This window comes from Mauremys reevesii, linkage group 6 (genome assembly GCF_016161935.1).
Source record: "Mauremys reevesii isolate NIE-2019 linkage group 6, ASM1616193v1, whole genome shotgun sequence".
In the NCBI taxonomy this organism is placed as follows: domain Eukaryota; kingdom Metazoa; phylum Chordata; order Testudines; family Geoemydidae; genus Mauremys; species Mauremys reevesii.
In genome coordinates this window covers 65,746,978-65,771,278 of record NC_052628.1, presented here as the reverse complement: position 1 = coordinate 65,771,278, position 24,301 = coordinate 65,746,978, and the positions used below count along the sequence as shown (strand labels likewise).

Sequence of the window (24,301 nt, the reverse complement as noted above, 5' to 3'; positions counted from 1 at the left end):
AGATGAGGGGAGAGTGGTTATTTTTGTCATCTGTTCAGCATTTTTGGATATTTTCCCCTTCTTTGAGAATCATCTTCTGCTGGGGTTCAGGCAACAGCAAGTCTGTCTGCCAAGATGTAAATTTCTTGCTCTTCCCGCCAAAGAATGGCCACTTAACCAGGTGATAGTCCATTTGATTATGCTGACCCCTGGCTGAGGCGTCAGTTTGCCTTTTGTCTCTAAGGAACTGGTCTGTGCCTGCTTTTCTAAACCTGGAACATGTCTCAGTAATGTCATACAGTAGGATCTTATAACTTTACATACAATGTTGAGACACACACACATTTTACCGGGACAATAATGATCAGCAAATTATGAGTTTTCAAATGATACCTCACAGGGCACACTTTGTACAGAATTTATCATAGTTTTGTAAAAGTGGTGAACATAAGGGTACAATCTGTCAGAGGAGTCATGTACCTGTGATGCTAGCAGCTGCCATTTTATGAGGTAGACTTGATGGATCGTGTTGCAATGGAGATATACACTGTATTCTCATAGAAACCCTACTTTTGTTCTTTCCTGCTTTGTTGTTTCCCATAATCCAAAATTAATATTACGTAGACAAAGTGTTTGCATGTTCTTTGTGTGGAAAAATATAAGGGCTAATAGTTAAGTACTGCAATTCTACAGAAATGATATGTATGCATTTTCACATAAAACCTAATAGTAGATCCATCAAGGACCCCCTAAATTTTTTGGGGGGGAAATACAAATCAGATAAGCAACCATATCATATGTCATGGCAGATCAATGGACCCAGTGTTCTTCACCAACATAGAGTCTGTCTATACATGAAAATTAATCCAGATTAAGGTAGGACATAGATGTAAAGTGGATTAACTATTCCTGATTAACAGCATGGGGGGGGGACCACTTTAATTCTGGAATAAGAGTGCCTTATTCCAAATTAGTTTAATCCACTGGATGAAAGTTGGTATAAGAAATTGAGAATGTAAAGAGTAAATCATACATGGGCAGTGTGCTGGACAGAGCATGTTGTACAGGGATCAATTCATGCAAAGTAATCAAGCCAATCCCAAAACATGTGATTCAACGTATAGTAAATGGAGGGTGATGTGGAAATGTACACCTCTACCCCAATATAATGCTGTCCTCGGGAGCCAAAAAATCTTACCGTGTTATAGGTGAAACCGCATTATTTCGAACTTGCTTTGATCAGCCGGAGTGCGCACACACCCCCAGAGCACTGCTTTACTGTGTTATATCCGAATTTGTGTTATATCGGGTCGCGTTATATCGGGGTAGAGGTGTATATAAAGGAAGAGAGTTTTTGTGTAACTTAGGATGTATGGCATATCCTGCACCCACCTTGATCATGATCAATTCAAGTTTAGTTTGATCATATGCCAAAAAAGAAACCTCAGTGATGAGTCTGGAGTTGAACTGATTTCTTGCATTCTGAAAAACTAGACAAAGTGTTCTTCCAGAACTGGACATGGGGTTCTGGATATACCAAGTGGAAAAGGTCTCAGAGGGAACATTCACATATGACGTTAATAAGGAATAACTCTCCATATAACCAGCCCTAACATAACTGAGGGTATCAACATGGTTCATAATAATCAACAGCAGTATGGATAACATGTATCATACAGAGGAGAACATGAAAAGAAATACTGCAACTAAAAGAAATAAAAAAAATAATAATGTGGCTGAAATCTATGCCTCTAAAAGTCTTAAGAAAATTATTTTCTGCCCATCTAAATTCACTGTGTAATTTCAACTAGATACAGTGTTTTTCGCTTCTTGTCCTAAACTACTGTTTAGCCCTGAGGTGCACTGTTAAGTATCTGCTATATACCACCGCAGAGATGGTTACACAGTAGTGGTGGGTAAGTGATTCCTGACACTGTATATTTTCTTTGTAAAATACTTTGAGATTTTTCAGGATGAAAGGCAAAATATAAATTTATTTATATAGTGCCACATCTATGCATGGCACACTATGAGTAAAAATAAAATGACAAGGCCCCTACTTGAGGAGTTCAGACAGGATAGGACACTACAAGAGAAGGTAAAGGCCAATTCAGGGTGCACAGTGAGCTGAAGGTAGAAGCTGCCTGCAACTTGATCTTCCATTATCTATGTGATATTATCATCACTTACCTGTGGCTGGCAATACCTCTCCTGCAAGGTCTCTCTCCAACCATGAACAGAGAAGGTGGAGAATTTAACATGTTGTGTAAGCACTCTCCATCTACAATATCTCCAGTGGGATATTATTGCTATGAAGCAGCCACCCTGGGTTTGAGGTTCTAATCATCGCAGATGTGCTGTTTGTGGCTGAGATCCAAGGGCAACTTATGTCCACAGACATTAGATTCTCAAGTGGAGAATAATGCAGACTACTGTGTTATGTGGGAATGATGTGTGCAAAGCTTTTAGTCTAAAATAAAGGAGGTTTTGGTTCATAAATAATGGCATTAGCAAATCTGACATTGTTCAACAGCTTCCTCTTTCCAACTGCTGTGCTGACAGTAAGTCTACTGCTGTCACTGTAATCAGAGAACTGACCTGTCAGTTAAATGCTTTAGCTTTGAACATGACACTTTGCTGTTCAAAAGCCATTTGGATCTGGAGGAGGCAGGGCAGAGAGTGAATCACGGGGGGATGTTTGGAGGCTGTTTGGTATGTTTGGCTTTTTTTCAGAAAGGGAAGCACATTCCAGGCTTGATCATGAATCCAGAGAATTGGTTATTTGTTGATCAAATGCCATTTTATTCCATATGTTCCAATTCCTCACACTCATGAGATCAGTAATTGTTATTTGTCATACAGCAGTACAGGTAACGATTGCTAAACAAGATACTGTAAGTGAAACAGAATTATGTGTTTAATCATAGACAGTTCGACCCATTAATATATTTGTATTGTATTCACATTAGGCTCAGAAAAAGAAAAATGAGAGTTAAGGAGGTCTGAGCAAATTAAAGGCAAGGCTGTTTTAAACCACAAACTTGGTGAATGTGAAGGAGGGAAATGGATTTAATCCTTGTTTAAATTCTAATTTCCATTTTCAAGTGCTCAGGAGCATTTTGGTGATGGCTGGCAATAATCACCACTTAGAGGGTGACTTTACCCTTAGAGAGACTTTGAGCCAGAAACAAACCTGTAGTGCAGTGGTTCCCAAACCTGTTCCGCCGCTTGTGCAGGGGAAGCCCCTGGTGGGCCGGGCTGGTTTGTGTACCTGCCGCGTCTGCAGGTTTGGCCCGCACTTCCCGCAGCTCCCATTGGCCTGTATCAGCAAACTGCGGCCACTGGGAGCTGCAATCGGCCGAACCTGCGGACGTGGCAGGTACACAAACCAGCCAAGCTGCACAAGCGGCGGAACAAGTTTGGGAACCACGGCTGTAGTGGATCGTCTATGGGTGTATTTGGTGTTAAGAGAGATTTAGAACAGATTAGACTTTAGGTTAGTTGGAAAATTTTGAGTCAGAAAGAAATCAGTTGCTTGGACCTATGGTCCTGTCTCAGCAAAACTCCCAATGAAATCAGCGGGCATTTTGCTTGAATGTGAACTCCAAAGTGAGTTGTTAGAGGTGCAATAGCATCTTGGTAGGTAGGTTTAGGCTCAGGTTTTCACTCAAAGCAGGAGTTCAATCTCTTTGTAGCGTATGAAGAATAGTTAATCTTTCCCAAATTTACAGGATATAATATGAAAGTTAAAAACTGAATTTCCTGATGATTTTCAAGTATTTCTGTTAATGAACTTGAGATAAAAGAAACTGAAAATAGGTCCTTTAAGATAGATTTTTCTGAGTAGCTCCTTTTTTCAAATCCCTCTGACTAACAAATGGCTGGTTTGTTAATAGTCACACTTTCACAGGACTTAAATTTTCATAGAATATTTCCTTCAGCTCCCTCCCCACACACCTATTTGGCACTCCGGGCTCCAGCTGTATGATGTTGGGGGAGGTCCCAGGGCTTTAGCCGCTCGAGGTGTCTGCCCCACAGGTTTGAAAATATTTACTGGAGCTTTGAATTTAAGTCCTGCATTTTCAAATACTTAAAACTCACTGAAAACCATGAGCCAAATGTACACCTGAAGAAAACAGGCTGTAATTAGGCTAATTTCCAATTATTATATTTAAGTGTTGTCTACAATTTCCCCTTTTCAAAATGGCTACCATTTCCTGTAATTTACAATGGAATTGATGCCACAGACAAGCCTGCTGCTAGAAAAGCTGGGGTCCATAGTGAAGCGTGATCAGGTTTGTCAGTCTCTGCTTGGCTAAAGCTGGACGCTGTCTTTAAATTTTGCATATTCGCAAGAATTTCCAAGTATGTAAGATCTGAAGATAGCAGCCAGCTTGATCAAAGCAGATTCTGTCAAATCTATGGGAATTCGGTGGGATATAGGCAAAAGTGGGAGGGTCTGATGAGGGCAGAATTGATTCTAGCTCAGGTTGTACCAGGAGAGTACTACTTATCTGAACCAAGAAAAATGGTTGGCTTCTGTTTTGTGCATTGGCTCATGTGATTGGGGGAAATGTGTCATTATTTCCAAACCTATTTTTCCATCTGTTATGAAGCTGTTAATTTGGCAGGACATGAACTAGAAGAACAGTAGAAGGGCTTGAAGTAGTGAAGGTGCTTGACTATCTTCAGGAAGAATATTCAAGTGGATTAGAGCACCTTCTGAACCACTTATCCTGTATTTGTGTTCTTTACTAAATGGCAACAGCTCATTATCAGAGGCATTACAGAAACTCAGGAGCTAGAACACAGCTGCTTCTTCCCATCCCTAAAGCTCAATACAATTTATATTTGCAAATATAAGGGATCCCATATGTTTCCATAATAAATGCTCAGGAAAAGCAAGGACAGCCCAAAGTAGCATTCAGTTTGCTGCAGACGATCAGACAGCTATTTGGTGCTGCTTCTGAAGAAAATATTTAAGAAATCCATACCCTAGAACCAGGCAATTCAAATGGTCCTAGCACACCTGTGCTTCGCAATGTGCTAGAGCCGCAAAGTTTTATTTCTTTCTGTTTAAAAAGATGAATAGCAGCCCCACAATGGTAAAAAATACTGTCAAAAATTATATGAGAGATTGTATGGGATTAGTCACTGTCCATAAAATACTGACAAGCTTCAGCTATTGAACTTTACCCCAGCAAATAGTAGGAACCTCTGCATTGCTATGCAGTGCAGAATGAGAGGTGAGAAGTGCTTGTAGTCAAGGACTCCAGTCTGAGCTAGGCAAACTTTTTTTTAAATTGAAAAATGCAGATTCAGGTTGACCAAAACATTTTGCAAATTCATGTTGATTTCAGCAAAGTGGTTTGGTTGAAACACCACCTCCATCGCCCTCTCCTTGTGAATATTGCCCATTATTTTGTTTGCTTGGTCATAATCCAGGGAAACGCATTCTAATTATTCTTTTGTTGATTAAGAAGTGTCCTGATCAAATGCTTGGACAGAGTTTTTCAACTGCAAACTCTTGTGTTAGTGAGAATGTTCATAGCACTTCAGCTAATGATTACTGAGACCTGTGACAGCAGAAAGGAGAGAAGCTTTCCGTATAAAGATATGGAGTCCTGCTTGATGTTGTAGACCAAATATATTCTTGCTCCATTTATTAGAAATAATAGGGCTAGTCCTCTTTCAAAGATGTGTGCTGTCTTACCAGTAATCAAATATCACATCTTCCAAATTCTCTATTGCCTTTAGTCAATGCACAGAGGGGGTTAGTCAAAGGCTCTGGGTTCCTCAGAGCATCAGCAAGTTCTGCTAGAAGACTGTAGAGACGCCACCTCCCTCCACAGCTCAAAAAACAGGTACAACATTGAAAAAAAGTGAATCAAATCATTAGCTCTTAGAAAACAAGTTACTTTCCAATTTTATCATCCATATCATCCTACAGGATTGAAGGAGGTTTGGGTTTATTTGATTGATGATAAGAATGTCCTTCTGGATTTTTGACTGACTTTTCATTATCTCAGCTGTTGAAACATGTTATTGATGGAGTCCTCACAGGTAGCTCTCTAAGTCAACAGAAGAGATAGTATTGCTTAATTAACATGTCATAAATAGCAACACTACACATGCTGTTCAATCAGACAATCATGTAATTATGGAATTGTTATGGGTTCTGTATTTGAGATTCAATGCACAGAACCTTGCCTGGGCATGGACTGGAAGCAGACAGGACAAAGCAACACCAACTAAAATTGATGCTGCCTACATGACCTCATCAGTGATAAAGCAACTGATATAGCCTGCATCTCAGAGACCTCGCTGGAGAACACTATGAGCTCTGTGCTTCCCTCCTAGTTTCCCTCTGCTCCCCAGGATTCTTGGCCCATCACAGATCCAGACAGGACAGGAAGGCAGGTGGCACTGCATTCATGTTCTCTGGAAACATCAGTTCCAAAAGAGATGCTTCAGGTAAGACAATTTAATTCAAACTCATTCATCTGACAATAGAAACCAAACCCAAAGATAGCAGCTCACTGATACCTTGTTGGTATTAGGGTGAAATACCCCAAGACTTGTCATCCAGGGATAATTCAGCATGTCCCAAAACTTATCTCCTCACTGGCACCCCAAGGACTTGCACTGGTAATCTCTGATCCAATGCACACAGCCAGTCATGCCCTAGACCTGATCTTTGGTCTAGATGTTGAGATTGAGGAACCTCACAAAACTGACTTTGACAGACCATCATCTCATTAAGGCAGTGGTCAGAGCTCTTCCAGCTCCCAGACAACAAGACCAACCCATGACCCTGATTTAACCATGAAGGTGTTTGAATCCCACCAAATTCCCTTAAAGGACAGCAGCATTCCACCTACAAGACAAGGAGTTGAGGACCTGTTGAATCATTATCATGGTACACTAACCTCAACAATTGATACAGTGGGCCCAAAAAAGCCCTTCCTCACCTTATCACCCATGCAGATCTCCTTTGTTTTTTGACACCCTGAACCAGATGAAGAGAGGAAAGTGGAAACTCAAGTACTGATGGCAGAAAATGAAGACTGCTACAGACAAAACATACATTCCTTCAAGCCTATGCTGAGGTTGTATTACAGACCAAGAGACTCTTCCCTTCCACCTTCAAAAACACAGAATAGTGTGACCAACAATGAAGAAACCCACCTTGGACACATCGGTTCTAGCCAACTACTGTGCAGTGTCAAACTTTCCATGCCTGAGCAAGCTCATGGAGAAGCTAACAAAAGGCCAACTACAAGCTTATCTAACAAACTAATATTCTAGATGCAGCACAATCCAGATTCAGGCCAGACCATAGAACTGAAACTGCCTTAGTGGCACTGATGGATGATTTCCTCCTGTCAGTGGATAGATGGCAGACATCCATTCTCATCCTCCTGGACTTCTTTGCAGCATTCAAGACTGCTAACCATCAGACACTGTCTCACCTGAGAGAGGCGGCGGGGGTCCAAGGTAATGTGTTACGCTGATCTGAGTCCTTCCTGAAGGGATGCATCAAATAAATAGTGATGGGAAACTGCACCTCCACCACCAGATCCCTCACTTGTGGAGTCCAACAAGGAACAATGCTCTCGTTGGTCCTATTCAACATCTATATGCAGCCACTATGTAAACAGGTCAGACAACAGGAACTCAAGTGCCAGTGATACACAGTTCGCACACAGTTCTACCCGTCCTTCACCTCAAATTACCTTATCACTACCAACAAGATGGACTAGTGTTTGGACAAGATCAGCTCATGGATGATGAACAGCTGGTTGAATCTGTACCTGAGCAACACAAAAGTTATACTAGTGGTCAGAGGAAAGCATTCTGAAGAATTGCTTCCTTTGGTTGAAGGCACGTGCTTACAATTGGTCAATTCAGTCTATAGCTTAGGAGTACTCTTGGATTCCTCATTGACACTAAACTGTCACATAATGGCATCCATGAGTAACACCTGCTACCATCTCTGGTGGGCTAGGAGACTCCATCCCATCCTGACGGGCAATGACCTTGCCTCAGTTATTTATGCCTTTGTCATCTCTCAGTTGGACTACAACAATGCAATATACCTGGATATGAAATCATCAGCATTTGGGAAACTCCAACTAGTAGAGAACACTGCAGTGCATCTCTTCTGCACCACTGGCTACCACAAGCATAACAGACCTATCCTCTGCTCCCTATGCTGACTTCCCATAAAACATTGAATCAAGTTCAAGGTCTTGATTCTTATCTTCAAGGTGCTCAGTGGTCCATGCTCAGTAAAGCTCTTGGATGCAGACTACGGTTGACAACTATGCTCATCAAGTACAATGGAACTCTCTAACACATGGGTGAAGCTATTCTGTGCAAGAGACAGCTTTCTTGGGAAGACTGTGGAATGAACTCCCTCAGAAACTAAGAACCATCACAAACCTAAACGCCTTCCACTCCTAGTGCAAGTTGTATTCCTTTGAGCTGTTTTCTCCTACACAAACCCAAAGCAATAGATATATTAAAAAACAAACAACAAAAGACACTCTACCAAAACACTCCACTCACTTCTCCCCCAATGGACAGGACGAGAGAGCTGATAACATGTGAGAGTTGTTAGTCGTGACTAGTCCACAACTGGAAGGTGCTCAGCAGGGACGGCTTTAGGCGTATTCCACCAATTCCCCTGAATCGGGCCCCGCGCCTAAGGGCCCCGCACCCAGTGAGAATCCCTTCCCTGGCTAGAGGCGCCTTTTTAATTTTTACTCACCCAGCGGCGCCCTAGGTCTTCGGCGGCACTTCGACGGCAGGTACTTTGCTCGCTCCGGGTCTTTGGCGGCAGGTTCTTCAGTGCCACCGAAGACCTGGAGCGAGTGAAGGACCTGCCGCCGAAGTGCCGCCGAAGACTCGGAGTGAGCGAAGTACCCGCCGTCGAAGTGCCCGGTGAGTACAAGCCCCACGGGTTTTTTTTTTTTAAGTCATCCCTGCCGGGGCCTTGTCGAAACTGTTCGAATTGGGCCCCGCACTTCCTAAAGCCGGCCCTGGTGCTCAGATAGTACATTGATAACATTGTTTAAGAACCAAAATGAAATAGAATAAATGTGAAAACTCATATTTTCTGTTCAGCAAGGTCAAATCTAAATAAAGCATCAACCTGCTCTCGCTAGTGTAGCCAATTAGCCTCCCCAACAAACACTGACATTAAAGAGCAGGATTCGTATTTGACAAAGGGAAGGTTAGTACTTTATAAAATTGTTTCTCATATGGCTTCTGAATCTTTCAAAACAGGGAGCAGTGCTGAATTATCTCTGTGCTGAGCTGCAAGCTAGTGAAAGGGACAAATAGACATTTGTACTCCAACATGATAAGAGAGGAAGAGCAATGGAAAAGAAAGATAAAAGGATGGCAATACAGCAGAGACAAAACAAGCAGTGTTCCAGCTGCATAGAGAGGGAGAGCGGGGAACTGAAAACATCATTCATTTTATTCCTAAATGTTAGTCACGCACACTGGTTCACAATGTGCTGCCCGTTTACAACACATACTCTACAGTGCACATCCATTAACTATTCAATACCAAAGTGAACATAATCTATTAATTATTTTTGTATGAGGAGTAATAGGCCCAAGGTGCCAGGTTTGGATCCCCATCTAGGCTCTCTCACTGCTTTGGCATGTTCAAATAATTATAAAAACATGAATCAGTCCTAACATTTACCTCCAAACTGTCCCACAGTTCAGGGGAATTTGATTCAAACTCCGTTTTTCAGCCCCAAGTGCCATAGCGTCATGGAGTTGAGAGAGACAAGGCCCTGCGCCCCCCGGCTTCCTGCAATTCACCATGACTCTCAGCCAGCCAGTAAAACAGAAGGTTTATTTAGATGACAGGAACACAGTCCAAGACAGGTCTTGCAGGTACAGACAACAGGACCATCTTTGGGGGCCAGGAGGTCTGTCTGGCCTCTCCTCCATTTTCCCAGCCAGCTCCAAACTGAAACTCTCCAGCCCCTCCTCTGCCTTTGTCCCTTTCCCAGGCCAGGAGATCACCTGATCTCTTTGTTATCCAACATTTTCAGTTGGCACCTTTGTAGAGGAGGGCCCAGGCCATTAGTTGCCAGGAGACAGAGTGTCGGCCATTCTCTGTGCAGACAGTATCACAGGGGCCTTCTTGGCCTCTGAAGCAATCACACACCCTGTTCCCCCCACTTAGATACCTAAGAAATGCATAGGAGAAACAGAGGCACCGGGGGGGCGGGGGAACAGCTCAGTGGTTTGAGCATTGGCCTGATAAATCCAGGGTTGTGAGTTCCTTGAGGGGTCCATTTAGGGATATGGGGCAAAAATCTGTCTGGGAATTGGTCCTGCTTTGAGCAGGGGGTTGGACTAGATGATCTCCTGAGGTCCCTTCCAACCCTGATATTCTATGATTCACACAGTATTCAGAGAAAACATTAAGAACCTTCCCACTTCATCACAAGCATATAGCACAATGCATTTATACTTGTGAAAGGACAGCATCCCTATTCCAATCAAGAACAAACAAAGATCAGTCACAAGACTGACGTCAAATTGCACTGGAGAGAACATGTCTATTGGAAGGCTCCTAGGACAGAGTTGGCACTATAAAAATAACAAGGACTAAGGAAGCAGGTGTTAAATAGAGGTAAAGGTAAATAGAATGGTAAGGAGGAACATAGACAGAGGAAGGCTGAAAAGACAACAATTTTGTTTTATTCACAGTGTTCCATTCTCACAATAAGCAAGAGCTCACAGAGTGAAGCTCTGGGTAAGTTTCTTTACTGCGGGTATGTCTACACTATGGGATTATTCCGATTTTACAGAATTCGATTTTTGGCAACAGATTGTATAAAGTTGAGTGCATGCAGCCACACTAATTAATTAATTAAGCACATTAATTCAGCGGTGTGCATCCATGTACCAAAGCTAGCATCGATTTCCGGAGCGTTGCACTGTGGGTAGCTACCTCATAGCTATCCCATAGTTCCTGCAGTCTCCCCCGCCCATTAGAATTCTGGGTTGAGATCCCAATGCCTGATGGGGCAAAAAACATTGTCACGGGTGGTTCTGGGTACATGTTGTCAGGCCCACCTCTCCCTCCCTCCCTCCGTGAAAGTAGCAGACAACCGTTTCGCGTCTTTTTTCCTGAGTTACCTGTGCAGATGCCATACCATGGCAAGCATGGCGCCCACTCAGCTCAACGCAGCAGTCAAGAACATTGTAAACACCTCACACATTATGGTGCAGTTTATGCTGAACCAGAACCTGGAAAACCAGGTGAGGAGGCGGTGACGGCAGCATGGCGATGAGAGTGATGAAGACGTGGACACAGAATTCTCTCAAACCGCGGGCCCCGGCGCGTTGGAGATCATACTGGTAATGGGGCAGATTCTAGCCATTGAACACTGATTCTGGGCCCAGGAAACAAGCACAGACTGGTGGGACCGCAGAGTGTTGCAGGTGTGGGACGATTCCCAGTGGCTTCAAAACTTCACATGCATAAGGGCACTTTCATGGAACTTTGTGGCTTGCTTTACCCTGCCCTGAAGCGCCAGAATACCAAGGTATGAGCAGCCCTCACAGTTCACAAGCGAGTGGCAATAGCCCTCTGGAAGCTTGCAACGCCAGACAGCTACCAGTGAGCCGGGAATCAATTTGGGGTGGGCAAATCTACTGTGGGGGCTGCTGTGATGCAAGTAGCCAAAGCAATCACTAAGCTGCTGCTACAAAAGGTTGTGACTCTGGGAAATGTGCAGGTCATAGTGGATGGCTTTGCTGCAATGGGATTCCCTAACTGTGGTGGGGCGATAGATGGAACCCATATCTCTATCTTGGCACTGGAGCACCAGGGCACCCGGTACATAAACCACAAGGGGTACTTTTCAATGGTGCTGCAAGCACTGGTGGATCACAAGGGATGTTTCACCAACATCAACGTGGGATGGCCGGGAAGGGTTCATGACGCTCGTGTCTTCAGGAACACTAGTCTGTTTAAATGGTTGCAGCAAGGGATTTACTTCCCAGACCAGAAAATAACTTTTGGGGATGTTGACATGCCTATAGTTATCCTTGGGGACCCAGCCTACCCCTTGATGCCATGGCTCATGAAGCCATACACAGGCACCCTGGACAGTAGTAAGGAGCAGTTCAACTATAGGCCGAGCAAGTGCAGAATGGTGGTAGAATGTGCATTTGGACGTTTAAAGGGTGGCTGGCGCACTTTACTGACTCGCTCAGACCTCAGCCAAACCAATATTCCCATTGTTATTGCTGCTTGCTGTGTGCTCCACAATCTCTGTGAGAGTAAGGGGGAGACATTTATGGTGGGGTGGGAGGTTGATGCAAATCGCCTGGACGCTGATTACGCGCAGCCAGACACCAGGGCGATTAGAAGAGGAAGCGCTGCGCATCAGAGAAGCTTTGAAAACTAGTTTCATGACTGGCCAGGCTACGGTGTGACAGTTCTGTTTGTTTCTCCTTGATGAAAACCTGCCCCCTTGAGTGACTCATTCCCTGTAAGCCACCCACCTTCCCCCCTTCGATCACAGCTTGCTTGCAAAGAAAATAAAGTCACTATCATTTAAAAAACATGTATTATTTATTAATTGATTATAAAAATAGGGAGAGAACTGACAAGGTAGCCCGGGTGGGGTGTGGGAGGAGGGGAGGAGGGAAGGAAAAGGCCACTTCAAAACTTGTTGAATGACAGCCTTCTGTTGCTTGGGCTGTCCACTGGGGCTGAGTGGCAGGGTACACGGAGCCTCCCCACCCCTGCGTTCTTGGGCGTCTGGGTGAGGAGGCTATGGAACTTGGGGAGGCCAGTTAAACAGGGGCTGCAGTGGCACTCTGTGATCCTTCTGTTGTTCCTGAAGCTCCACCAGATGCTGGAGCATGTCAGTTTGATCCCGCAGTAGCCCCAGTGTTGCATCCTGCCTCCTCTGATCTTCCTGCCACCACCTCTTATCTTGAGCGTCCCTCCTGTCCTTACGTTCATTGGCCGCTTTCCTGTACTGTGATACTGTGCCCTTCCACTCATTCAGATGAGCTCTTTCGTTGCGGGTCAACCGAATGATCTCAGTGAACATTTCATCTCGCGTGCATTTTTTTCGCCGCCTTATCTGAGATAGCCTTCGGGACGGAGGAGGGAGGCTTGAAAAATTTGCAGCTGCGGGAGGGAAAAAAGGGAGAGAAGTATTTTAAAAGATACATTTTACAGAACAATGGGTATATTCTTTCACGGTGAACAACACTATTCACATTACATAGCACATGTGATTTGGGTACAAGGTCACATTTTGCATCTTAATATTGAGTGCCTGCGGCTTTGGTGTTAGAGATCACAGACACAGGGCTGGGCAACAGAATTCAGCTTGCATGCGGCCATGGTAAGCCATTGTCTTTCAGCTTTTGCAACCTTCATAAAAGCAGCGGCCTCCTCTCCCATACCAAGCAAAGTCTGTTGAGTGCTGCGGTTTTTGTGTTAACGTGCAGCAGCATAAGAACATAAGAACATAAGAAAGGCCGTACCGGGTCAGACCAAAGGTCCATCTAGCCCAGTATCTGTCTACCAACAGTGGCCAATGCCAGGTGCCCCTGAGGGAGTGAACCTAACAGGCAATGATCAAGTGATCTCTCTCCTGCCATCCATCTCCATCCTCTGACGATCAGAGGCTAGGGACACCATTCTTACCCATCCTGGCTAATAACCATTTATGGACTTAGCCACCATGAATTTATCCAGTCCCCTTTTAAACATTGTTATAGTCCTAGCCTTCACAACCTCCTCAGGTAAGGAGTTCCACAAGTTGACTGTGCGCTGCGTGAAGAAGAACTTCCTTTTATTTGTTTTAAACCTGCTGCCTATTAATTTCATTTGGTGACCCCTAGTTCTTGTATTATGGGAATAAGTAAATAACTTTTTCTTATCCACTTTCTCAACATCACTCATGATTTTATATACCTCTATCATGTCCCCCCTTAGTCTCCTCTTTTCCAAACTGAAGAGTCCTAGCCTCTTTAATCTTTCCTCATATGGGACCCTCTCTAAACCCCTAATCATTTTAGTTGCTCTTTTCTGAACCTTTTCTAGTGCTAGAATATCTTTTTTGAGGTGAGGAGACCACATCTGTACACAGTATTCGAGATGTGGGCATACCATGGATTTATATAAGGGCAATAATATATTCTCAGTCTTATTCTCTATCCCCTTTTTAATGATTCCTAACATCCTGTTTGCTTTTTTGACCGCCTCTGCACACTGCGTGGACATCTTCAGAGAACTATCCACGATAACTCCAAGATCTTTTTCCTGACTCGTTGTAGCTAAATTAGCCCCCATCATGTTGTATGTATAGTTGGGTTATTTTTTCCAATGTGCATTACTTTACATTTATCCACATTAAATTTCATTTGCCATTTTGTTGCCCAATCACTTAGTTTTGTGAGATCTTTTTTGAAGTTCTTCACAATCTGCTTTGGTCTTAACTATCTTGAGTAGTTTAGTGTCATCTGCAAACTTTGCCACCTCACTGTTTACCCCTTTCTCCAGATCATTTATGAATAAATTGAATAGGATTGGTCCTAGGACTGACCCTTGGGGAACACCACTAGTTACCCCTCTCCATTCTGAGAATTTACCATTAATTCCTACCCTTTGTTCCCTGTCCTTTAACCAGTTCTCAATCCATGAAAGGACCTTTCCCTTTATCCCATGACAGCTTAATTTACGTAAGAGCCTTTGGTGAGGTACCTTGTCAAAGGCTTTCTGGAAATCTCAGTACACTAGGTCGACCGGATCCCCCTTGTCCACCTGTTTGTTGACCTCTTCAAAGAACTCTAATAGATTAGTAAGACACGATTTCCCTTTACAGAAACCATGTTGACTATTGCTCAAGAGTTTATGTTTTTCTATGTGTCTGACAATTTTATTCTTTACTATTGTTTCAACTAATTTGCCCGGTACCGACGTTAGACTTACCTGTCTGTAATTGCCAGGATCACCCCTAGAGCCCTTTTTAAATATTGGCGTTACATTAGCTAACTTCCAGTCATTGGGTACCGAAGCCGATTTAAAGGACAGGTTACAAACCTTGGTTAATAGTTCCGCAACTTCACATTTGAGTTCTTTCAGAACTCTTGGGTGAATGTCATCTGGTCCCGGTGACTTGTTAATGTTGAGTTTATCAATTAATTCCAAAACCTCCTCTAGTGACACTTCAATCTGTGACAGTTCCTCAGATTTGTCACCTACAAAAGCCAGCTCAGGTTTGGGAATCTCCCTAACATCCTCAGCTGTGAAGACTGAAGCAAAGAATCCATTTAGTTTCTCCGCAATGACTTTATCATCTTTAAGCGCTCCTTTTGTATTTCGATTGTCAAGGGGCCCCACTGGTTGTTTAGCAGGCTTCCTGCTTCTGATGTACTTAAAAACATTTTGTTATTACCTTTGGAGTTTTTGGCTAGCTGTTCTTCAAACTCCTCTTTGGCTTTTCTTATTACACTCTTGCACTTAAGTTGGCAGTGTTTGTGCTCCTTTCTATTTGCCTCACTGGGATTTGACTTCCACTTTTTAAAGGAAATCTTCATCTCTCACTGCTTCTTTTACATGGTTGTTAAGCCACAGTGGCTCTTTTTTAGTTCTTTTACTGTTTTTCTTAATTTGGGGTATACATTGAAGTTGGGCCTCTATTATGGTGTCTTTTAAAAGGGCCCACGCAACTTGCAGGGATTTCACTTTAGTCACTGTACCTTTTAACTTTTGTCTAACTAACCCCCTCATTTTTGTATAGTTCCCCCTTTTGAAATTAAAGGCCACAGTGTTGGGCAGTTGAGATGTTCTTCCCACCACAGGGATGTTGAATGCTATTGTATTATGGTCACTATTTCCAAGCAGTCCTGCTATAGTTACCTCTTGGACCAGCTCCTGCGCTCCACTCAGGATTAAATCTAGAGTCGCCTCTCTCCTTGTGGGTTCCCGTACCAGCTGCTCCATGAAGCAGTCATTTAAAGTATCGAGAAATTTTATCTCTGCATTTCGTCCTGAAGTGAAATGTTCCCAGTCAATATGGGGATAATTGAAATCCCCCACTATTATTGGGTTCTTAATTTTGATAGCCTCTCTAATTTCCCTTAGCATTTCATCATCACTATTACTGTCCTGGTCAGGTGGTCGATAATAGATCCCTACTGTTATATTTTTACTAGAGCATGAAATTTCTATCCATAGAGACTCTATGGAACATGTGGATTCGCTTAAGATTTTTACTTCATTTGAATCTACACTTTTTTTTAACATATAGTGCCACTCCTCCCCCTGCACGGCCTGTTCTGTCCTTCCGATATATTTTGTACCCCGGAATGATTGTGTCCCATTGATTGCTCTCAGTCCACCAGGTTTCTGTGATGCCTATTATATCTATATCCTCCTTTATCACAAGGCACTCTAGTTCACCCATCTTATTATTTAGACTTCTGGCATTTGTGTACAAGCACTTTAAAAACTTGTCCCTGTTTATTAGCCTGCCTTTTTCTGATGTGCCAGATTCTTTTTTATGTGACTGTTTATCATCTGATCTGGCCCTTACATTATACTTCTCATTCCTCTGCTCCTGACTATAACCCAGAGATTCTCTATCATCAGACTCTCCCCTAAGAGAAGTCTGTGTCCGATCCACACGCTCCTCTGCAGCAGTCAGCTTTCCCCCATCTCCTAGTTTAAAAACTGCTCTACAACCTTTTTAATATTTAGTGCCAGCAGTCTGGTTCCACTTTGGTTTAGGTGGAGCCCATCTCTCCTGTATAGGCTCCTCCCATCCCAGAAGTTTCCCCAGTTCCTAATGAACGTGAACCCCTCCTCTCTACACCATCGTCTCATCCACGCATTGAGACTCTGAAGCTCTGCCTGCCTACCTGGCCCTGCGCGTGGAATTGGGAGCATTTCTGAAAATGCCACCATAGAGGTCCTGGATTTCAGTCTCTTCCCTAGCAGCCTAAATTTGGCTTCCAGGACATCTCTCTTACCCTTCCCTATGTCATTGGTACCTACATGTACCACGACCACCGGCTCCTCCCCAGCACTACACATAAGTCTATCTAGATGCCTCGAGAGATCCGCAACCTTCGCACCAGGCAGGCACGTCACCATACGGTTCTCCCGGTCATCACAGACCCAGCTATCTACGTTTCTAATAATCGAATCTCCCATTACTAACACCTGCCTTTTCCTAGAAACTGGAGTTCCCTCCCCTGGAGAGGCAACCTCAGTGCGAGAGGCAACCCCAGCACCATCTGGAAGGAGGGTCCCAACTACGGGAAGGTTTCCCTCTGCTCCCATTGACTGCTCTACTTCCCTGGGCCCTTCTTCCTCCTCAACAGCACAGGAGCTGTCTAAGCAGAGGTGGGACAATTCTACAGTGTCCCGGAAAGCCTCATCAACATACCTCTCTGCCTCTCTCAGCTCCTCCAGTTCCGCCACCCTGGTCTCCAAAGTCCGTACATGGTCTCTGAGGGCCAGGAGCTCCTTGCACCGACTGCACACATACGCCACCCGCCCACAGGGCAGGTAATCATACATGCGACAGTCAGTGCAATAAACTGGATAACCCCCACTCTGCTGCTGGGCTTCTGCCTGCATTGTCTCCTAGTTAGTGAAAGGGTGGTTAGCAGAAACCAAGCTAACCCCCACCCCCAATTCTCTGGGATGATCCCTTTACCCCTTCCCCCACCACGTGGCTGGTATCAGGGAAGATCCCTGCTAGCCAAACACGAACCGCTCAGTGCCAATGCTCCCTCCCCCCCACCGCTTGGCTAACTGCAGAGAAGGATTTCTTTTCAGCCACAAGCAAACAGCCCAGTAGGAACGGTCACCTCTAGATGACCCCTTAATTAAATTCCCATATTTCAACCAGGTTACCATGAACAATATCACTCTCCTGAGGTTAACACAGCGAGATAAAGAACGGATGTTGCTTGAATGCCAGCAAACACCAGGCCCATACGCTGCCAGGCTTTGTCATGCAATGATACCAGATTACTTGCTACTAGCATGGCATGGTAAAGTGTCCTACCATGGAGGACGGAATAAGGCTGCCCTGCCAGGAAACCTTCTGCTAAGGCTTTTGGAGTACCTCCAGGAGAGCTTCATGGAGATGTCCCTGGAGGATTTCCACTCCATCCCCAGACATGTTAACAGACTTTTCCAGTAGCTGTACTGGCTGCGAATGCATCCCAAGTCCTCAGGGCAAATTACTAATTAAAAAACACTTGCTTTTAAACCATGTTTTATATTTACAAAGGTACACTCACCAGAGGTCCCTTCTACGGCTTCATGGTCCAGGATACAACCTTGGGAGGGTTGGGAGGCTATTTCAGTCCTGCACAGTTCAATGGAATAAAAATAATTTTAAGAATATACTAAAATATATATTTTTAAAAATCATAATTAAAATGTGGGGGAAAATGTGAAAGGAGAATAAACAATAGAAAGGAAATATAATGGCAGGCCACCCATAGTTATTCTAACACACACACATACACACACACCCCAAAGGCTTTTATCTGCTTACCAGAGCGAGATGGACTATAGATTTCAGGAGGGAATGAGCTCTCATCCTAGGACCAAGACAGCAAAGGCCCAATCATCTGCTGACAAAAGGTATGTGTGAGAGAGTACAGATTGCCTTCAGGAATCAAGGAGGGGGCCTCAAATACAGATACAGCCTACTCCATCAAAGGCTTTTAAAATCCACAGTGCCAGTTTGAAGTCAATCTATCACTTTAAAAGCAGTCAAAGTAAAGCAGGGCATGCATAATATGCTCACAATTGCTCAAGCCAGGAAGCAAACATACTACGCTATTGTTAACAAGCTCTAAGTGATGTAGACACCATACTTAGAGCTCTTCTAAGACAGAATTACAAGAAGTGAGCCTCATTGTCAAGAGATCACGTCTTGCTTTGCAAGGATTTTATGGGATCAGTAAGGATATAGCTTGCATACAATGCACAAATGAAAAAACCACATCACACATGTTTTTACTTGAAAAGAAAATGGTCAAAAGTGTCACCAAGTTTCTTAAATGGACTCACTACCTCCAACTTATGAAGTTGAGGATAAAAAGGTAAGTGAGCCTCTCAGTTCAGAAAACATACATCTTGCAGTAAGACATGTACTTTCCCAGGGTTGATACTGAGGTAGAGTGACTGCACCTAAAATACAGTTCTGTTTTGTGAGCTGCATTTCCTGCCTATTTATCCCCCCATCAACCAGCACATCTGTGCACAGTGGTATAAGAATAAACCAAGAAAGACAGATGCCATCTTTCTTTTAATCCTCTGCTAGCACCAAGCTTCTCACCAAGCAGTAGCATGAATTCCATCCCAATTAGCTGTGTATGCTGCATGAACTCTTTCAGAAAACAGCCTCTATCATGTACACCTTGTAGATGAGAGGTTGCAGGGCTGCTACTAGCCAGTCCAGCTCTTGTACCAGATATGGAGTGGCTACAGAGCTTCCTTCCCCAGAGAAATACACCCCAGATGTGTTCACTTTAAGATACTGCCCAGAATGGCTGTTGTGCGCTTTAGTTAAGGTGTGTTACACATGGTACCACCTAGTGACTGAATACAATTTAGCATTCCATTACAGCCTCCTGGAGCCCACTGCCTGGGGCTGAATCTGGGTAAGCACAGAAACTCTAGAGAGAATATTAGGAGATTCAAACCTATATAGGAGTAAATTGGAGGGGTAGAGGTCTGGCTGAATATGTGTGGAAGTATCATTCAAGCATCCCTATAAGGTAGAAAGCAACACTTAGAATCCATGGGGAGAAAGAGATACACCATTGCACATTATCATACTATGATACTGTACCCCAAGTTTAGAAGTGACCTTGCCATGAAGCCTCCAAGCAGCTTGGAAGGATGAGACAGATTGTGTGTCATTTCCAAGAGATTTGGGATAGGCATCCTGGGTGGGGGCGGGGTAAATATATTTGTACATGCAAACAGAGACACAAAGATACATGAGGCAGCCACAAGCACCACTCTTTTGAAGTGTTGTTGCTTGCTAGTAGGCACAAACAGCTTCAGTCCATCCTTGCGATTGTGTCTTTCTGCCAGGCTCCACATACAACATAAATAAGGGGTGGAGCCTCCCTGGGTCTGGGGAAGGAAGGCTGATATGTAGGGGCAAATAGCCCACTGCTCAGTGGCCTGAGCTGCTCAGATGAATCATAAGTCCCCCTTCTTCTCCTGAGAAGAGATGGGGGAACAGAAGGAAGCACCTTGCCTTGGCCAGAAAGGATAAATAAAGAGCCCTAAAGAAAATAAAAGTCAACATTACAGGGGAGGGAGGGCCAAGCGCTTGACTTTTGGGGAGGGGGAGAAAAGACTGTGCCCAAGAGACACTGTTCCTCTTGTTTCCTGAGAGTATATGTGGAAAGAGAAATCTGTTGAGTGGGGGAAGAAAGTGTGTGCTGAGCGTATGGAAGAGTGAACAGGCTGTGCTGAGGAGGGGGACAGGAAAGAAGGAAAGAGCTTTATAGAGAACATAAGGGAAAAAGAGAAACATGACATGAACAGGAAGAGTGGGGGGAAAGGAAAGCGACAAACCTTAGCCTGAGAGGAAACACAATGGAAGAGGGTGGAAAAGGCACTTGTGTTAGGAAAGGAAAAATAGATCAAAGGGAATGAAAAAAAGAAAAACAAAGGAGACAAGTAAAACAGTGATACTTTTAAGGGAAATTTTGAGGCTAAATTATTCCAATAAAAATAGATGTTTCCATTAGTGCAAATGGCAGAGGTCTGTGCTTTTAGTAGTGAAATGGTCCAGCTTTATCTCTGTGGACAACTGCTGCCTATTTTTGTGGTACCACCATATATTGCATTTAACATGGATGTGAAACATGTCTCTCTGCAGAAAACCAACAAAAAACTAGTTAGACCAATAGGGGGAAACACAGCTTGATAGGAACCTGATTTAAAAGACAAGAAAACAATGAAAGTGAAAAAGAGGGTGAGACAAACACTTTAAAGTATGGGGAGTTGAAATGTGCTGGACCACATACACTCAGTGGCATGATAAAAAATACACTAACCATCAGAAGTTACCCTGGATACTTCTATCTGTGTGTATTTATTTACAGATTTCTCTGCAGTGCAAGCATTTATTTTATCTTTTGTTTTCTTTTATGCAGCAGGAATCTCTATTTCCTGGTGGACAGAAATGTATTGGATGCCACAAGTAACACCCAGATGCACAGATGACCTGACAATGTGTTTAATTAAGGCTTTTGAGGTTTCAAATCCTCCCGAGAATTTGTTTGGCTGGCAGCAGGAAGATGCCAGCATTGTTAAACTGTGTTAAAGTGATGAATGCTCAGATTTTACTGGAATTAGGAAAAGGACTCTGGACCACAGCTGACATGACCGAAACACAAGTACTGTCAAACATGACAATAAATCACCCGTCACAGAAGGAAGAACAAGAAATGTTAATGCAAATAGAGGCTCCTGTGATTGATACCCTGATCTCAGCCAAGAAATACAGTGAATGGACAAACAATGTTAAGTTTGCTATCTCCAGAGGAGAGAATACATATCCTGCAACTATGAATGAGGCAATTAGACTATCTGTTGAACACACATTTATGAATAATAGCGCTTTACAAATATTGGCGGAATTAATGCTGTTTAGAATGACAGATCTATTTCCTCTTGCGTTGTATGTACAAACGGGATAATTTTTTAAATAGTGTGAACATTTATTTTTGCATTATTTATTTATTTTTCTATTGCTTCTAACATCTGCCTTTTAAAAAGACAAAACAAAAATGCAAATATTAATACAAAAAACCCCCAACTATACCATCTAATGTTGTCTAGGTCAGGGTGTGTACATGTGCACACACAAAATATAAAACAAACTTTTCAGTGATTCAAGACCAACCACCTAATCGCATAGCTAGCCTGCTTAAACATCTTACTGTAACCCTCATCTCTTCTCCTGCTCTCCTGTTATTTTTCACACTCACTTGTCATGTTTTGTCTCATCTTAGATTATAAAAATAATTTCTGAAAATAGGACTTAGGCACCTTTGAAAATTTTTCTCATGTTTTTCTGTGTGTCTGTACAGTGCCCAGGTAAATGGGCTCCTGGATCTCGGCTTTGATCCAGGATACACAGGTGCCAGTGAAATAATAAAAATAATAGCATGTGCACTGTGGCAATTCACCTCCTCCATCTTGCTGGGCTCAGAACTTCCCCCTCTGGCAGTGTGGAGGAGAGCCTGGAGTAAATTTTACAAGTTGGACTCAGGGCAGGTCCAAGGAGTAATCCTGTGCCAAACAAAAAGAAAAATTCACAACACAAAAAGGAGAATACCTTTGTCTACCAGGGGGTGAGACCTTGTTATTAGCCTCAGGGTGCCAGTCCTTCCTCTAAGCAGTCAGTCAGTTAGGTAGCTTCCCCTCCACCCTAGAGAAGCCTTTCTCCCTGCTGCCACCAGCCCTGCAGCAGTTTGTCTCTCCTCCTCTCTCATTAGAGGAAGGGTTTTTAAAGGTCTCAGGCAGCCCTTAATTGAACTCAGGAGTCCCTGGTTAACTTGAGGTAGCCCTTTCTCAGCTTCTAGGGGAAAAAGGCCTTTATCATTCTAGGGCTAATATACCTGCCTTCCACAACTCTCTTGCAGATGTCCAGCCTGACTAGGTCGCAGTGCTAATTCCATTCTCTTCATACCCTTGATTAATACCACATCCAAAAACCCAACGCAACAGTAGACAGATGAGTTGTGAACTGGATGCACAGTCTGGATGGTTCAAAGGGTCAATTCAGCCCAATACCGTGGTAACCACAAATCATTAACAGCAGATGGTTGTTCAGTGGCCTACCTGAAATGGGTTGACTGTTTCAGTCCATTTCCAAGCAACCAAGTCTCCACATCACACAAAAATATACTATGACGAATGATATCCTCCTTAATCCTCTCAGCATAGAGCCCGAAAACTTAATGAGCATACACACTGATCCGCTCTTTGACATCTAGAGATTGTCATGCTAAGGATATGTCTACACTATCACTTATACCGGTATAACTTATGTCGCTCAGGGTGTGAAAAAAGCCATCCTTCTGAATCACATAAGTTACACCAACCTAAGTGCCGGTATGGACAGCACTTTGTCAGCGGGAGAGCTTCTCCTGCCAGCATAGCTACCACTGCTTGTGAGGGCTGGAGTAATTAAACTGACAGGATAGCTCTCTAATGTAGCCATAGCCTTAATCATTGCTTAGACATATGTAGAGGCCATAGGGTCGTACAAGGAAGTTTGAACTCTTACTACTCCATGCTGTGCACTGTGAATAAACAGAATGCTCCAGTCTCTGGAGAGTTCAGTCTTTTCACAAGCACTAAATTCGTTTTTAAAAAAGAATGTATTAGAGCCTTTTTCACTGGGGATGTCTATGCAAGGCTGTGGTTATCAAAGAACACTAAATTTGGAAAATGAAGTTGCATCTTGATGCATACATGATGAGTTACCAACCTAAATCCCCATCCATTCAGCATGATGAGAATGAAGTCTACAATGCGCAAAGCTTCTATAGCAAAACTGATAGGGAAAAAATAACCATATTGAAATAAATATCTGAAATGAAGCTTCCCACAGAAGGATTAAAAATAAGGACCATTGCAGGAGATCTTCATCATGTCTGATTTTACTAAGGTTAATAACTCAGAGTTAGGTGATCTCAGTTACACAAGAACAAGTTTAGAGTAACTCCACTGAAGGATTTATCTTGATGTAACTGAGGCCAGAATCTGCCCCCCTCCCCAGGTATAGCTAGCTTTTTATTAGTAGTCCAGCTTGATATCTGCTCTCCAAACTTTGCCAAAAATGGACCAATAGCCTGAAATTTTAAATGCAGAATCCTAGATCACAGTATAATATTTTTGAAACATTTATAGCATATGAGACAGGTCAATTAGAATTTATGATGAAAGAAATATGGTGATAATGTATTACCAGGATTATTATTATTAATAATATTTGAATTGTTATATCTCAAACAACTCAGCTTGGAAACTTCAAATTTGTTTTAATCTGTTGGTTTTGGAGAAACCAGGTGCCTTTGACTAGTCATTTTGTGGGGCTAGCAATAACACAGACTAATTTGTTAACTTCGAAATTTTAAATTACATTTTACATTGCTATTATAGTGTGGTTCCACTCTGAAGAATGACTGTATAAATGGCACCTTTTTACTTAACAGATTTGGTCTCTGTGCCTGATGGGTCTGTCCACCAGTG

General features: G+C 43.2%; 1 long non-coding RNA gene across 1 annotated transcript; it reads right to left on the bottom strand.

Annotated features, from left to right (window-relative positions):
* Nucleotides 1–18,330: 18,330 nt before the first annotated feature.
* Nucleotides 18,331–22,295, bottom strand: LOC120407413. Its single transcript, XR_005599947.1, has 3 exons — nucleotides 22,231–22,295; nucleotides 18,564–18,639; nucleotides 18,331–18,371 (listed from the first exon to the last, which is right to left on the bottom strand). It is a non-coding gene; the product is annotated as an uncharacterized LOC120407413 (long non-coding RNA).
* Between the last annotated feature and the right edge of the window lie 2,006 nt (nucleotides 22,296–24,301).